Below are 15,631 nucleotides of genomic sequence, written 5' to 3'. Positions count from 1 at the left end.
GAGAGTGGGTATGCAAGAGGAGGGATGGGGGACAGAGGCGCGCTAACGCAAGAGCAGAGGGGGCGGTTCAGTCCGAGAGTGGGGTGATGCTGAATTGGGGCAACGGCCGCTCCCGATGAGTGGCACTACCTACAGGACACACTGAAAGGAAAATACATATATTTTAACATTATTTTATTATTATTTTGATGTCAGCGAGGAGTGTTTCAGAAATGTCGAGTGCGCATCCTTCAAATGCCAAAGCAACCCCAATTTGAATATCACAGCAATGTTCCCATCGGGACTTAACGCATCTGTGATTCTCAGTAAAGCAAAGAGTTTCTGTTGACCTTCTCAATCTTCTCTCTCCTCCTCATCATAATAGACCGTTGATATGTGTAGGATAGAGTATATTATAACATAGATATACTTTTTTGTATTTACTATGACAAGAATATTTTACTCGCAGTATTAGTCTAACCTCTGTGGCACTGTACGCATTATTGGCTGCAGTGTGCAGATATTAAGAAATATAGGAGGGTGTGCTGCACTCATGTCTCCAGACGTAGTAATTACATAATGTTTAGTCTCAATCACTGTGTGGGGTTTCGGGGAAAAGCAGGAAGCCACGCACCGGTCTCTATCTTCCTCCATCACTTGTGCAACTTATTGCCTCCCCAAGCAGTGTCGCGCAGCTGCTTTCCAATCTGGGCACGTAGCAACGCGCCTCAGTAGTGCGCGCCCCTGTGAAGGGGCAGGGAGGCAGGCTTACACACATGCACACACAGAGAGACACAGACAGACACTGAGGGAAAGTGGGGAGATCCAGCTGTGCAGCAGACGTCATTGCCGGTCAGATGGGGAGGTATTGATTATCTCCCATATAAATTGTGCATGAGCATTTTTTTTGGCATGTGTGTGGTCAAGGGAAACACAGACACAGACAGACACACAGAGGAAGGCAGAGAGACAAAAACGTCAGGATCTTCTGCCACTCAGACCATCCCGCTCTCTCTCATTTCTCAACCCAGTGATGAGGCACCCAGAGGGGCAACACTGACTCCTCTAGGTTCTTATCATGCATGTAGTAGCGATGCCTGAATGGATGCCATCACAAAAGTGATCCCAGACCTCATTATTAACAGTGAGTGAATGTCCACTATCGTGAAAATGGAGTAACTTGAGCGCAGAATCCGAACAGAGAAATGAATCTGAAAAAAATCAGTTCATGTACATCAAACAATGAAAAGAGCATCATAATAACCATAGGTGAAGTGTTATTCCTGCATAGGACCATTGGCCACATTGGATTTAATTAACACTAGTGGGTTTGCAGGTGGGTTGAAACGTGGGGGTCTGTGTGAACAAAACAGCACACTTCAGCCTCAGGGTAACAAAAAGGTTTTTCCATCCATGGACGCAATCCCAAAACATGGTAAATTCACTTTTCTGCAATGAAGACTTTATTCAGCAGTTCTTCTTCATCTTAATTATAGAGACTTGCCCCGTACTCTTTGCTGCAGTTTCCTGTATTTGTTCTCATATTTCTTCATGTGTTCTTAACTGGTTTAGTCATCAGTCCAGATGTAAATTTGCACTCAGTTTATTTGGTTATATAATCCCAGCCTTGCATAATTAAAGGTTATCAAAATTCTGTCAGATAAATGAGTCAATGTGACTTTTGCAAATAAACTTTAATTTGCTTGTGAATGTGAATTAACCAAATTTTTTTATTTTTTTTTCCCACTAGAGGATGAGTAAGTTTCAATCCGTGCAAGTTAAATAAAAGGCAGAGAGTGAATGCTATAAAAACCTGAACACCTAGGGGGCGAAAAGGCTTTCAAATATGAATTTGTTCCTTATGGCTGTGTCACGTTACAGTTTAGATTCAGCTTTTATTTGGACTCGTCAGTAATGGCATATATAAATATATTGTGCAGCACATTTGTTTGTTCTGGGTGAGCAATCAGGCTGGTGAGGAGTTTCATGGCATTTACATTTATCTAGTGATGCTAATAAATTAATATAGAGAGGAGGAGAGGGCTCAAGCTCCCAAGACCACTGTGATATGGTTTACTGTAAGTTTCACGGAAAGATACCATTAAAGAAATCAGTTATCTCTTACCGCTAAGTCTGCAAGATTTCCCACGAGATATGTATTCTAGATTTTTCAAATCCACTTTATTTCTATGAAATTGCACTAAAACAACAGAAATTCTAAATGAAAGAGCAAAATATTTTGACGTTTTTACAAATTACTGTCACAACTAGAATACCAGTGACAGATATTTGCAGTCATTAATCTGTGATGGTCAGTGTATGGGAGGTTTATTAGTGTTATAATGCAGGGATTTCTTTCCCAGTTACTTTTCAAAGACATATAGATGTGGCTTAAAACAGTTGTGGTGAGTTATTATTATACAAAATAATGGACGAGTAAATGACACAGTGATAGAAACAAAAAGAATGTCAAGACCAGCACATATTTAATTGTAATTGTAATTGTAACTTAAACAACCATTTTAAATGTCTTAAGGTAAAGGTGTCCTCTACAGGAACCATAAGGAACCATAGGAAAAAGAAAAGATCACCAACATTACCACAATATGCCATGCAATAGCAGAACATTTATGGAAGGATGTTGAAAAATAGTTAAAAAAAATAAATAAAGTCTAAATATTGTATGCCAAATTCCACACAACAGTTTGTTTTCTGAATGGATTTGTGGCTGTAATTTCAATAGTATATCGGCATTTAATGCAATATACAACAACGTGCCTCCAAAAATGTAAGATACCAATATTTTTTTAGCAACAAAAACTTGGTCTAAAGTTCTCAAACATGTAATGTCTGAGTTCCAAAACATATTAAACTGAACTCTGCCCTTTAAATGAAATTAACGTTGAAGCCCAATAAAAGGGGCAAGCTTTTTTTTCTTAACCCTGACAACAAATTCACACAAGTACACATCAGTCTCTGCTGTCTCAAGGCTGTTCCTGACTGTCCTTGTCAAACATAATCAGTTACGCCCAAAGTACTGCTCTAATTAATAATTAATAATGAAGCTTACTTTATGTAGTCCAAAAGACTGAAAGTGTTCCACCCTTTTTATCGAGGATACTTTAAGGTTGCCAAGTATCCCAGAATGCAACAGTTGATGGCCATGGTTGAGATTGTGTGCCAGGTTACTGCTATGATTCACATCCTGGAACTGTTATTATGTAATTTCATTGAAAAATAATTCTGGTTTAGCGAAACTTAGCAAATTTCTCCAGTGCCCACCATTTTAATTAAGCGTCCAGATTCTGAGACTCAATAGAACTGAACACAAAAAACAAATTTCTGTAAATAATACTACAATGCAAAGTTTGACAGAGTGGATTTGTTTATTGGTGAACACGTCCTAACCACTGTGGAGTATACTGTAATTACTCTATACATGGCATTGTCTTGTTCCTAAATGTTTATCCCCATAAATCAGTTCACGCCTACCATTTGCAACAATATGATCACAAACAAACCTGATTTCTGTTCATTACAGATACCCACCCAGCAACTAGGTGGGTTATTTTTCATTTTTTTGTAATCCCGTGAAATGATTTTAAACGATTGTTTCACAATTTGATAGAGACAGCAACAGAGAAACAATCCACTCAAATAGAAAAGGTTTAATTAGGTTCCCCTCTGCTGTGAAATTGAGGCAGAGACACACTGACAGAGCAATAATATTTTGGGGGAATATAAATTTAGGCTCATCAAAAAGCAAATAAGGTGATCCGTCTTTTTTCTTGATCACTGCTTTGTGTCTGGACTTTTGTTGCCTATGAGTGCATGCCTACATTTTAATAATCAGGGAAAAATCTGTTCATCGCTCTGGGATATGTATTCATTTACTTATATTTATAGGCATGCAGTATGATAAACACTTACAGTCTTTATAGCCGTCCTTGGTTTGATCAGTGGATTGTTCCGTGGGTTTGGATCTCTTAGTTTTATCGACAGCCCTGACAATGATGATATACGTAGATGCTGCTCTGCAGTGTTTAATGGATTTAAATTCTCCAAACTTGCCACACTTCTGCCCTTTGCCCCGTGAGCACAGAGGAAACTGTGATGGAGAGAGAGCAAGGTTTGATTGGCCTTTCCAGTGATGGAGAGACAATGTATAACATTATTCTCTCTCCTATTTATGTTGTTTGTGTCTACACTTTTTGGGGGGGAATTAGGTTGACTTAAGCCAGCAAATGATTTAATCAATGATTGTGAAGATGTACAGTGATGACTGCACTGATTATACAATGATCATCATTTTTGCCATTGGTTCTCTTGCCAAATAGACAGACAGACAAACAGACAGATCGATACGATACCTCTTTCTGCCTTTTCCTTTCATGACTTCTTTTTCCTTGTTTTTTATTTTTTATTTTACGAGTTCATCCATTTCAAACTTGCCCGTGTTTTAGTTTTGTCTTTGTAAATATGTTCTGTTTGAGGAATATCTGAGAGCTGAAGCTATAAATGGGACAGAGGGATTACGAGATGTCAGTGATCCCTTTAATCTTTCCCTTGTTCTTCCTTCGTCATCCTGGTGCTTATATTGGTAATTATGATGTTCAGACAAAATGAGGATATTTAAACGACATGCTTGATGTAAATATCTTAAGTTTTATTTCAATGCTATATTGGCTTATAGCTAATAGGGTGTGTAATAGGGTGGGCATTGGAATACTTCAGGCTGAAGAAAAGGCAACGCCATGCTAATGGGGCTGGATTTGGGCTCCAAGGTGCTAAATATCCACATTAGCATGCTAGCACACTCACAGTGACAATTCGAATGATTAGCAGCTGATATTTACCAAGGTCACTAATGTGATTTAGCTCGCTAGCATGTTCTCATTTGCTAAACAGTAGCAATCATTACTTCGCATATTGCTGAGCTAGTATAGAGACATTATTTTGTTTGTCTGCCAGAATAAAAGTTAAGACTGAAGAATTGACCCCACAGGGATACTGAATATGTCTTACAGATTTCACATCAATAAGTAGCTGTGAAGGTCGTTCACTTAAAACCGCAATTGTAATCTTGAAGGCATTAAAGGAAAAGTCACGGGATCACTGAAGTCCGTCGGATTCACCCTGTCAATTATGACTGGGTACCTGCAATCCATCCTCTGGTGACATTTTATTGTACTCTGAAGAAAAATCTGGCAACCACCGAAGTAGTTAGGATCCACCATCTTGGAACGATTAATGCTTGTACAGAGTTGTATGAAACCTGTTTCGGTCTGGACCAAAATGATTCACCAGCCAACAGATTGACATTCTTATCCATAAATCCATCCCAATAGCTTGAAAATAGCTTGAGCGTAGAACATTTATCTTTATTTCTTTATTTTGATAAAAAAAAAATTGGCATGAAGTGTAATTTTTCAGATTTTAATTAACAGTGCTAACATGCATCCTCTCTCCTTTCGACCTCCAGGAAGCAGCGTATATTCAAGATATCGCCTGAGATATCACATGCTGTAAATGATCACCGCCTGACCTCCACAGCAGCATAATGTCAAATAATTTATCATCTCAGTGGTACCAGATTGCAGATAGAGCCACCTGTCACCTTTTTTTTCTTTGTATGTACTCCTTGGTGTCCTTTCTTTGTCAGAGTGGAAGAAAATTACCAAATATCCCTGGAAATTGCCTCACTATCTCATCACATGCTCAGCGGGAAGACAGAAGGCTTTCTGATTGTCACTGTTTTCCCATCAGTGAAGATTTTCATAGTGTCTGCATCCGACGTAGAAAAAAAAATCCGTTAGAGTCAGGGTACAAGTGAGTTGCACTGTTTATTTGACACTGATCCAAAGTACAGTAGGTTGAAGTTATTAAAAAAAAAAAATCGCTGTCATGGTTAAATGTTAAATGGAAACTGGGGATTAGGGTTAGGGGTTTGATATGATTCTCTGGCCCATTATCAACCCTGCTTTCTACTTCTGAATTTAAATACAACAGTACGCCTTTGCTTTACTTGTGTTCTTGCATTCAATGTTGTCAAAAGTCTCAGTTGATAGTTTATAAAAGAACGAGACACACTCATATGTTGTAAAATGCCGATCGCATAGCCAGAGTGGGGCACCAACCCACACTACTACACTGACCCAGTTCTAGCTCAAGCATCCTAAAACTGAAATTGTTCTCAAATGGGGAATACCTGAGCTGCGTAGGTATGAAACAAGGAATAGCTGAAAAGCAGGATGCCAGCTCAGCAAACCCTCCCTGGATAAATAAAGGCTTAAAAAAAGACAGGTATGTGTGTCAGATGGATGGCAGTGTTAGGTGTTTGGGACACCGAGACGGTCTGGAGGGCAACTCATTGACTGCCTTGCAAATAGACAGCTGGAGGAGTAAATTGGACTCACTTTTGCCACCAGTGAGTAGAGCTCAATGGTCTACATCACCGCTGGGAATTACAACACACATCCCAAGGTGCATGCACACACAGGTCGGTGAAAAGTTGCACCAAGACGGACACACATATGATTTTAATTGGACTTGGTCTCATGAACATGAGACTTGATTTAACAAGACTTGTTTAGGACTTGCCTCTACTGACCTAACACTGAACTTGGCTTAACTTTAAAACATATCAGACAGCAACAAAGAGAGAGCACAGATGTGTTTAGCAACTTTACATTTCCTTCTGGGAAGCTGCCCCATGGCAAATACCGTGGTTGCAATGAAAAGACCACAGCTCTGAATGACTGGAACCAATTTCAAGGGACACCTCTATCAAAGGGTGCGCCCTACAAAGGGGGCTGCCTTTTTTACTGTAGTACTGACAAAGTAAACCACTAGGCTGGCCGATCAAACGCTTTGCTTCACCTCATGTCTTCTGTGACAAGTTGCCCTTCCGCCAAAGGTGAGCTAGCGGCAACATGAAAATAATTATACAGAGAAACAGATTTGTGTGGCTTACAGTGATAGTCAAGTCAAAAAAAGAATGGGAAGAGCCAACACTTTGGGATGAAAAAGACCTACAGCCATGGTAGTAGCTCTGGGAAACTGTACATGCACACAACCACACTTTGATCTAAGTGCAAATGTCGGTAGGATAACATGGTCAAAATGTCGACCATATTGATGTTTAATTGGGATAGTGTTTATCATGTTCACCTTCTGGGTTTAACAAGTTAGCATGCCAATATTTGCCACTTTGCTCTAAACAGCTGAAGGTATATTAACTAAAGCTATTGGGTATATTATCAGCTTTGCATGTATTTCAATTTTGAACTGATGATGGTGCTAGATTAAACAGAAATTTAAATTAAATGAACGTTAATGAAATGGGGTAAATTAAATGGTTTACTTAATTTTCTGTCAAAACATCCAACAGTTGTCAAAGTTTTTCACTCCAAACCAAAAAATGTTGACCTCAAGGTGAGTGGTTAGTGGACTACTAAAGTCAGCAGTAGGAAATCCCTGAACATTTGATTTATCCACTAGTTGTTGAGACATTACATTCAGGACTAAAGTGAAAAATTGGGCTAGATACCAAATTACTCCAGTTGGGTTGGATCAAAATTTGAATCTGAAATAAACCATTTTCAATATTTGGTTTTGAGAAGCAGACTTTGAAAGAAAGGAACTCCTAAATGTATAACTTCTATTATATGAATGTAAAGAAAAGAGAACAAGCTTTTCAAGAAAAGAGTCACAGTTTGATTAAGTTGAGTTGAAAATACATATACACCAGACGAGTGTCTCTCACACAGTCAGCTGCAGAGCACACACATTGCAATGCCCTGCTCACCTCCTCACAATCCACCTCGCACAAATACCAGCTCGAGATAATTCTCTTATTTTGCCTCACTGCAGCTTGCCCGATTTGTGTCCGCCTGAAAGTTCTCCAGATAATCTTCTCACCTGTTCTCAGGGAGAGTAAGTGTGAGTCACTGAAATGTTGTTTAAAATATGAACCCCAGCAAGAGGTGCAGGCAGGGAGGTGAGGAGACTGCAAGCAAGAAGGCAGGAGTCGTCTGACCTCCTTGGAGGTGACAAAGATGCCAACTCGACCAAGAGGCACATGAATGAGTACAGAAAGCTGGAGTCGGCTCCTGAACTCAAACACATCAGTACAGCAAAGAGAGTGGGTCTGACAAGGGCATGCAATGTTACTGTGTATTTATTTAACATTATTGGTCTTCCCTTACACTTCACTCACTGCACCAACATACACTCAAACACCTGTGCATAAAATGAACTGCCCTGTCCTTTATATCAGCCGGAAGTTATCGGAGAGGGAGGCCAGGTACAGCACGGTGGAGAAGGAGTGCCCGGCCATCCGGTGGGTGGTTGACTCCCTGCGCTACTGCCTCCTGGGACGCCCATTCACCCTCTGTTCGGACCACGCTCCGCTCCAGTGGCTCCACCGCATGAAAGATACCAACGCCCGGATCACTCGGTGGTATCTGGCTTTACAGCCCTTTAATTTTAAGGTGGTCCATAGGCCGATGGTGTAGATGACCGTGGCTGACTTCCTCTCCCGCTCTCAGGGGTTATGTGGTGGCGGGGCGTGGTTTGGCTCAGCTGCAGGAGGGACTGATTGGGGGAGTGGTTCAGGCAACGGTGCCTGGAAGAGGCTTAATTGGCACAGCTGCAGGCAATTACCGATTTGTCTCTCTCCATATAAAAGCACTAGCAGGTCACCAGACGGGTTCGCACTCCTGAGGACACAGAGCAGCAGGCTGGCTGTGGACAGGACGTGTGGCGTACGCTCGAATGCTCGGCAGGAGAGCACAAGTAAATGAGAACATTGTTTATGTAAAATAAAAACGTTTGCCGATTGTACTGGACTCGATGTTATTCATTTGGACGGGAAGAACCCACAGTGACAGCAACATGTCTGTCACACTTACATATTGCTCCTTTAAGATAGTGACTATTAAGCAAGAAACTACAAATAATGAAGCCCCTAAACTTTCTAGCGTCTCTATTCACTTTAAAGTGCGTGTTCGCTCCTTTCTTGAGTGGCGTAATATCCATCAGCACATAACATTTCTGTATTGGTGGGCAATAAAATATAATGCTTTCCTCTTTCATTTTGACATAATAATCACCAGCACAGATAAACAGATCAGTGGTGTTCAGCAAGTAAAATGCACTACATTACCTTCAAATTGGTTACACTTATTTTGGGAGTCATTGAGGAAGTCATGTTCTGGCATCACACAGGGAGCAAAGACAGAATATTCTCCAACACTTTTCATCACATTCATTCATTATCTGTGTCAGCTTAATCCTGTTCATACAGGCTGTTAGTGGAGTCTAGCAGAATGCAATTGATAAATGTGCTTCATCATTAAAGACACTAATATTCAGGTGATGTAGACACTGTTTGGTAGGTAGGTAGGTAGGTATTTACTTTATTAATCCCCGAGGGGAATTTTTTTTTTTTTGGCAGCACTTTGTATCATATCCACCAGTGGCGGTCTGTTAATACAGACGCTGGGGCACCGCATGCCACCAACATCGAGAGAAAAAAAATATTACTTTAACATGTAACAACATATTAATTATATCATAATGGTTTGCTTGTAATGTGCACCCGGTAGTCTGTCAGCACCTGTAAGCATTCAATAAAAACTGTTTACAAATTGTATTTAGTTATTTCTGTGTAAATACATATATTCCTGGTGCTGACCAAATGAGAGTGAATGCAAGTCCTTCAACATTTTGCAACCATGGCTAAGAACAAGGCTGCTCTTCTATTGGTTATTTCAGATTTTCCTCTCTTTTACTGGCAGCGAATCAGTATTGTTTTACGTTTCTTTATCTTGTGATTGGACAACTCGTGACACCATCTTTGAGGTTCGCCTCACATCCGCCATTAAGTAACTACACGGTGACTCCTGCTTCTTTGCTATCTGACTGGCAGTGGAATGACAGTTTAAATTGGAACTGCAGAAAATTTGGTTATTTCTATGGATGAGATGAGTACTCGGCTGAAACGAGTATCCGGCACCGATAATGTACTTTTGATGTTGTCAATGGAAAAGAAGCTGGTCATTGAGAAATTTGCAGGCCAGAAGGAGAGGAGGGCAAAATTTGTTCCAGTAATGCTACTGGCTAGTGTTGTTTTGTTTTTTTGGGGCTTAGTTCATCTTTGTATGAGACTCAAAAACTTGATTCACAAACTTACAAACTTCATTTGCAGTGCGAGAAATTTGCTCACAAAGTTTTTTACGCTTGCATAAAAAAGACACAAAACTACCTACAGACAGAGCAGCTGGTGCTATAGCCTGTGGCCCGTTACAGCCACCATATTACTTTTAAACTGCAGTCAAACAATGTCACAAAGCCACACATTGCAGGAATTATAATATCAAGTTTACAATGAGTCATTGCAATGACAATAGTTTATATTGTCATTTAAGGCAAATGGTCCTGTGATAATGCTCTCTTTTATTTTCAAATTTGGCGCATCCTCATTTATATTGAATATACTTAATGAAGAATGATTACACATTTTCATTTTAAAAAAAAACCGTTTTTATTAAGTACATCATGGGTGATGATTGTTCAATATTTTATATTACTTCCATAACCTGCAGAAAATTACATGTTGTTTACTAATAATGTGAAAGGATGTTCTGTTGCAGAGTGCATACTGTACTAAATAGTAAAGTAAACAGAAACGAGAAAAGCTCTGAAGGGAACATGAGAACAACAGAATGGGGGAGGGTTTACAAGTACATTAAAAAAAAAATCATTCAGTTGTTAATATGGCATCAGTAATATGAACGTCACAAGAAAAGGAGATTGGGTAAAAAAAAATATGGCATCTCCAGGGAAAAGCGTTTGTAGGTATGTGTGCAAGTGTGTTATCATTAAGCTAAGATGCGTGTTTCTCTTCCTCCACTTCAAAGAGCCCGAGTGATAGCTGGTGGCTTTATTTGGCTTGTCTCCATTCTCAATGACTGACATTTCCTTTTGAGCTACAATATTCAAACTAAGTCGTCTCTTCAGACAATGCTTTGTTGATAAATAATGAGTTGCTTTGCATTTTCCATATCGCGTTCTGTTAATGTGTTAATATACATTTCTTCTAATTATTGTCTGCAAGATGAAATCAATTGTTACTATGTGAATACAAAAGAATCAACATTTGACAAACTATCCATCATTTATTCTCATTTGCATAAACGTATTTGAAAGCATATTGGATTAATTATGGAGATGGTTTAATTAGGAATATAAATTAAAACTTAGCCAACTGCTTATGAGTGAGAGCCTTTGAAGAAAGCTTTGCTGATTGTGATTTGAGCACACACTAGTTTCAAATAAAATTAAGCAGTTTAAAGTGATGGCCATTTTTTTTGTGTGGTTGGGTGTGCTTTGTTTTGTTGTTGTTTTTTTTTAAATTAGTAATTTTGCCGTTCAATGATGTAATTTTTTCTCGGACGACTACATTTTTTAATCCCTCCAGGATTGTTTTTCCCTTAGTATATAGTTGCGTTCAAATGGAACTCCTGGGAAGTTGGGAACATGTTGTGTGGACCGTATGTTTGATGTTCATGTGGTTAAGTTGTAAAAACACCGCTGCGAGCCATCTTCAACATGGACGGCGTCTAGAAGCCACACCGGCTAACAATTTAGCAAGCTAACAGGGATGAAATGCAGGAAAAGCGAAGGCACAGAGGAAAAATATTTTGGTCAACGTTTTCCTCAGATGTAGACTATTATCTAAGTTATGAAGAGAAACTTCACGACTAAATCTTACAATATTATTAGCTTAACATCCAATAAAAAAAAGTAAATGACCTCAAGACAATAGAAGCAAGTAAATCAAAATGCAAAATACAAACTAGGTGTGGGTGAGGGTAATAAAGGGAGAAGAGACTGACAAGGCCACCTGGAAAACTGCTCCCCGGGAAACACTTTTTCTACAGAACTTCAAACAAGGCTTTATAAACTGCTGATGAGGAGCACAGGCTCTTACTGACACAAGACAGAGGCTTGTTTTCAAAGTAAACCAAATGGTTTATTGAGATAAAAAATAATAATAGACAGGGAATGGAAAGTGCTGTAGATATTCACAACCAAATGAAAAATATGGAGACAAATAAGGGGAAGAAAAGTGACACTTTATTACAACTATAATTTCCAACTGTCAGTCCAACATAAACAAAACATCCATGACAAAAATGAATCGCGCACATTGAGGAGTGCCCAGAGGTGCTACCACTTTCTCACCTTGAGGTGCAACACAGCAGAAAAATAGTGCTACCTAGCGCCTAGGGCTTTTCCCAACATTGGAAGCATAGGGAATTTACCAGTGGTGCTGAGCTTCTTAAGGATATTTGGCAGTCCTCTCTACTGAGAGAAAGAAACATAATACAAAATTAATCACAAACAAATAAACAACCTGGTTGGTCTAACAATGCAGGGACAATGCCAACTTAAGCAAAGGAAACCATAAGGCCAAAAAGAACTATAAGGGAGCAAGACAATGGCAAAACAGCAGCAGGTGAACCACTGATGACGTGGGACAGTAACACACTGGATCACTCAAAAGGTGGGCAGGACAGCAAGGGGGGTTCAACTTTTTTAATGTCAATCCACCATATGACATACAGACATTCGGATGGATCGAAAAACTGTTTCTCACAGTCCCACTGTGTGCAAAATAAATAGACAAAACAAGAAAAGCACAAATATGCAGTCACAAAAACAACAACAAAACAGACAAATATGTACATAGTGCAAATATGGGTCCACAATGCAAAAGTTCAGAGTTTATCCAATCATTATTATATTAGTATATATTACTGTTATTGTTGTTCCAATGCTCAGCCAGCATTTCAAATCAAACAATAACACCAAACACAACCAGCCACAGCAGAGACGAGACAGGAGCCAAGAGGGGAAGACACACTTAACACAGGCGTCTTCAACAATCGGGCCCTGATCAAGGAATTAGTTGAGAGGAGTTCAACACTAAAAAGGATTCTGTTTACATACGCACTACCCTGCAGGCTCACAAGCACTGACTCTACATCATCCCTGGTACATGAACATGATCTGTTTGGCATGTTTTAGTATATGGGCTGGATTTTTTTTTTTGGAGGGAATGTGGACGGTATGTTAGATGTTTAAGTTTAGACACAACTTCAAGGTCAATAACAGAAAAAGAAACTTGAAAAACATTTGCACTGGGTTTAAGATTGAGCCATGATGGTTGTCTGTAGTTACCTTGTGTAGCTACAGACTCAAAGTTACTGTGTGAATATATTTATCTGGCTATGTTCCATAGGGAACTCATTGCAGTAGGTTTAGAGCGCAGGTTAATTTTGTGTTGGAGCTGATTTTAACCAATCGGCAACAACCACCATATGTGCCAAGACATTACCACCAATGCAACATTCTGAATTTTTTTTTTTACTTTAATGACACTGGTCACTGAATGGTCCACCTTTAGATTGTCTGAGCATAAGTTATGGAAACAGGGTTTCCAGAGTCTAATAACAGTAAAGAAAACTGAAGCTGTGAACAATAGTCTGGTGGAGTTAGGCTTGGTTGCCAGTACAGTATATCCCTAAAAAAAAAAGGTTGTGCTTTTTGTTCTTTTCTTGACCTCTGTCTGTTTAATTTGTTCTTTGCTTTCTTAAGTAATGAATTCAATAACGTATGTTCTATAACATTAAATTGTCCTAAATTGATATAATAATAATAATGGATTATGAGTTAAACCCATACTCAAATATATAAAAAATTATCACACTTGCCACATGTTCAACCTGGTGATTGATGGAAATTCGCTTGTCTGGTTCAATAATGGCTGCCAGTTTTCAGCTGTCATGTCACTCCTGATGAATCCAGGTGATGCAATTTAATGAAAAGCATGATTATTTTTGCGCAAAAAAAACATCTCCTGTTGAGACGTGTTAATAGGCACAACCTGTTTTCTAATTTCCAAAGGAACGTCTTATTTTATTCAACAGTCTAAATCACAGCGAACAGTGAGAGGGACAGGTGAACAGAGACCAGTCTGGCAGCGCCAAAACAAGCAGCTGCTGGTCAGCGGAGGCTCTGGTGGTTTGGTAGGTGAAGATATGACACTGAAGACATGATATCCTTGTGTTCTATCCTGTATTTTGGACAGAATACAAATATACTGTATATAGATGCAAAGAAACTTGAAGGATACTTATTGGTCAAGAAAACCAAACATAATTTATTTTACTATACTGATCTAACTGCAAACTTCCTGAGACTTCTTTCAGTAAAAGTTGAGATATTTCATTGGGTAAGTGGAAACTTTGACTGGCTAGAGCTAAAGAGGAAATATCAGGGTGGTCAATGGATGCTGTTGCGCTCTCGGGAGAATGACAGTCCAAACAAAATTCAATCCCAATCCATCATTCACTAGAATGTGATAAAAAAAAAATAAATAAATAAATAAAAAAAATAGCATCAGTGTTTACCAGCGAACTTTTGATTCCATTCATTTCCTGGCTACTTATTCAGATCAGTGTAATAGCATGAGGGTAATTTTGCAGCCCAGACAACCCTTTCTTCTAACTCCTGCATAAGGGATCCCTGAGGACTTGCCAGCCAGCTGGGAGATTATACATCCAGAGTGTCCCCAGTCAGCCCCGGGGTTTCCTCCTCGTCCTATGTATGCCTCGAAGCACCTGCAAGAGCACCCACAGACATCCAATACTGAAGCTACCTGACACAGTATGATACTGAATGGAACATTTTAAGAGGTTAAGTGAGGCCTTTTTAAGTAAATGAAGACTTCTCATGCATTGTGTGATAGGTGTGAAAATAAAACATGTTGCTTTTGTAGCAAGTTGTACGTATGTGACTGCAATATGATCAAACACCTCTGGCTTTCCTTTAGTTACATGGTGTTCACTCTAAATTGGCACATAGGCTCATAATTTCAGCAGTCCTATCACTAATCCATCTGCTAATTTAGTGAAATGCCACCCAGTCACAGATAACAACAACCAATTATTCCGCTCTGCTCAGCAGCATCATCACTTCACCAGTGTCACATCTGCGGCAGCTTCCCACTGTTATTTGTCTCTGCTGTCCCCACGCCGAGCCACTGGAGCAGACAGCCTGGGGAAATTGAAACTACACAGGTGTGCCACCATTGTGGCTTGACACTGTGTGGACTCAATTTGTCTTCTGAGCCCATTAAGAGAAACACTGATCAAGGTGAAACTGAGCAGGTGTTTAGACATTGGACAAGTTCCTCTCCAGAACAGACCGTTATCCATTGTGTAGACTTTGTGATTGTAATTATCTGATCTCCATCATTTTGTATTTCTAATGTGTTCTGAAGTGAAAACATGTAAAGATTCATGACAAGATGATTCAAAACTTTAAACTTGCCAGTTTACATCAAAGCAACTGACTCCACTTCTGCTGGCTTTTCAGGCTTTTGCATATCAGAAACATAAACAACAAGAGGCTCTGGAATTCAGAGTCGGGCACATGCAAATTTATATATACATGAACTTGAGACAGTTTTAACAATTTCTCCTGCCTTTTTCCGGTGTAGTTCAGTGGTGTAGAGCAGTTGATGTCTCCTCTAATACAAAGAAAAAACATTACTTATCATTACTTAGGTTCTAAAACTGCC

The 15,631-nt window shown here is 39.4% G+C and overlaps 1 long non-coding RNA gene across 1 annotated transcript in view; it reads left to right on the top strand.

Annotated features, from left to right (window-relative positions):
* The window catches only part of LOC138615739 (uncharacterized), a 208,775-nt gene that overhangs the window by 37,386 nt on the left and 155,758 nt on the right, over positions 1-15,631 (top strand). The window lies entirely within an intron of this gene.

Source organism: Brachyistius frenatus, unplaced genomic scaffold (genome assembly GCF_029030835.1).
Source record: "Brachyistius frenatus isolate BFR_SWC_R1_liver_20210118 unplaced genomic scaffold, ASM2903083v1 Contig_7, whole genome shotgun sequence".
Lineage (NCBI taxonomy): Eukaryota > Metazoa > Chordata > Actinopteri > Embiotocidae > Brachyistius > Brachyistius frenatus.
Note: the sequence above shows the minus strand (reverse complement) of the source record. Positions and strands in the feature narration are given on the sequence as shown.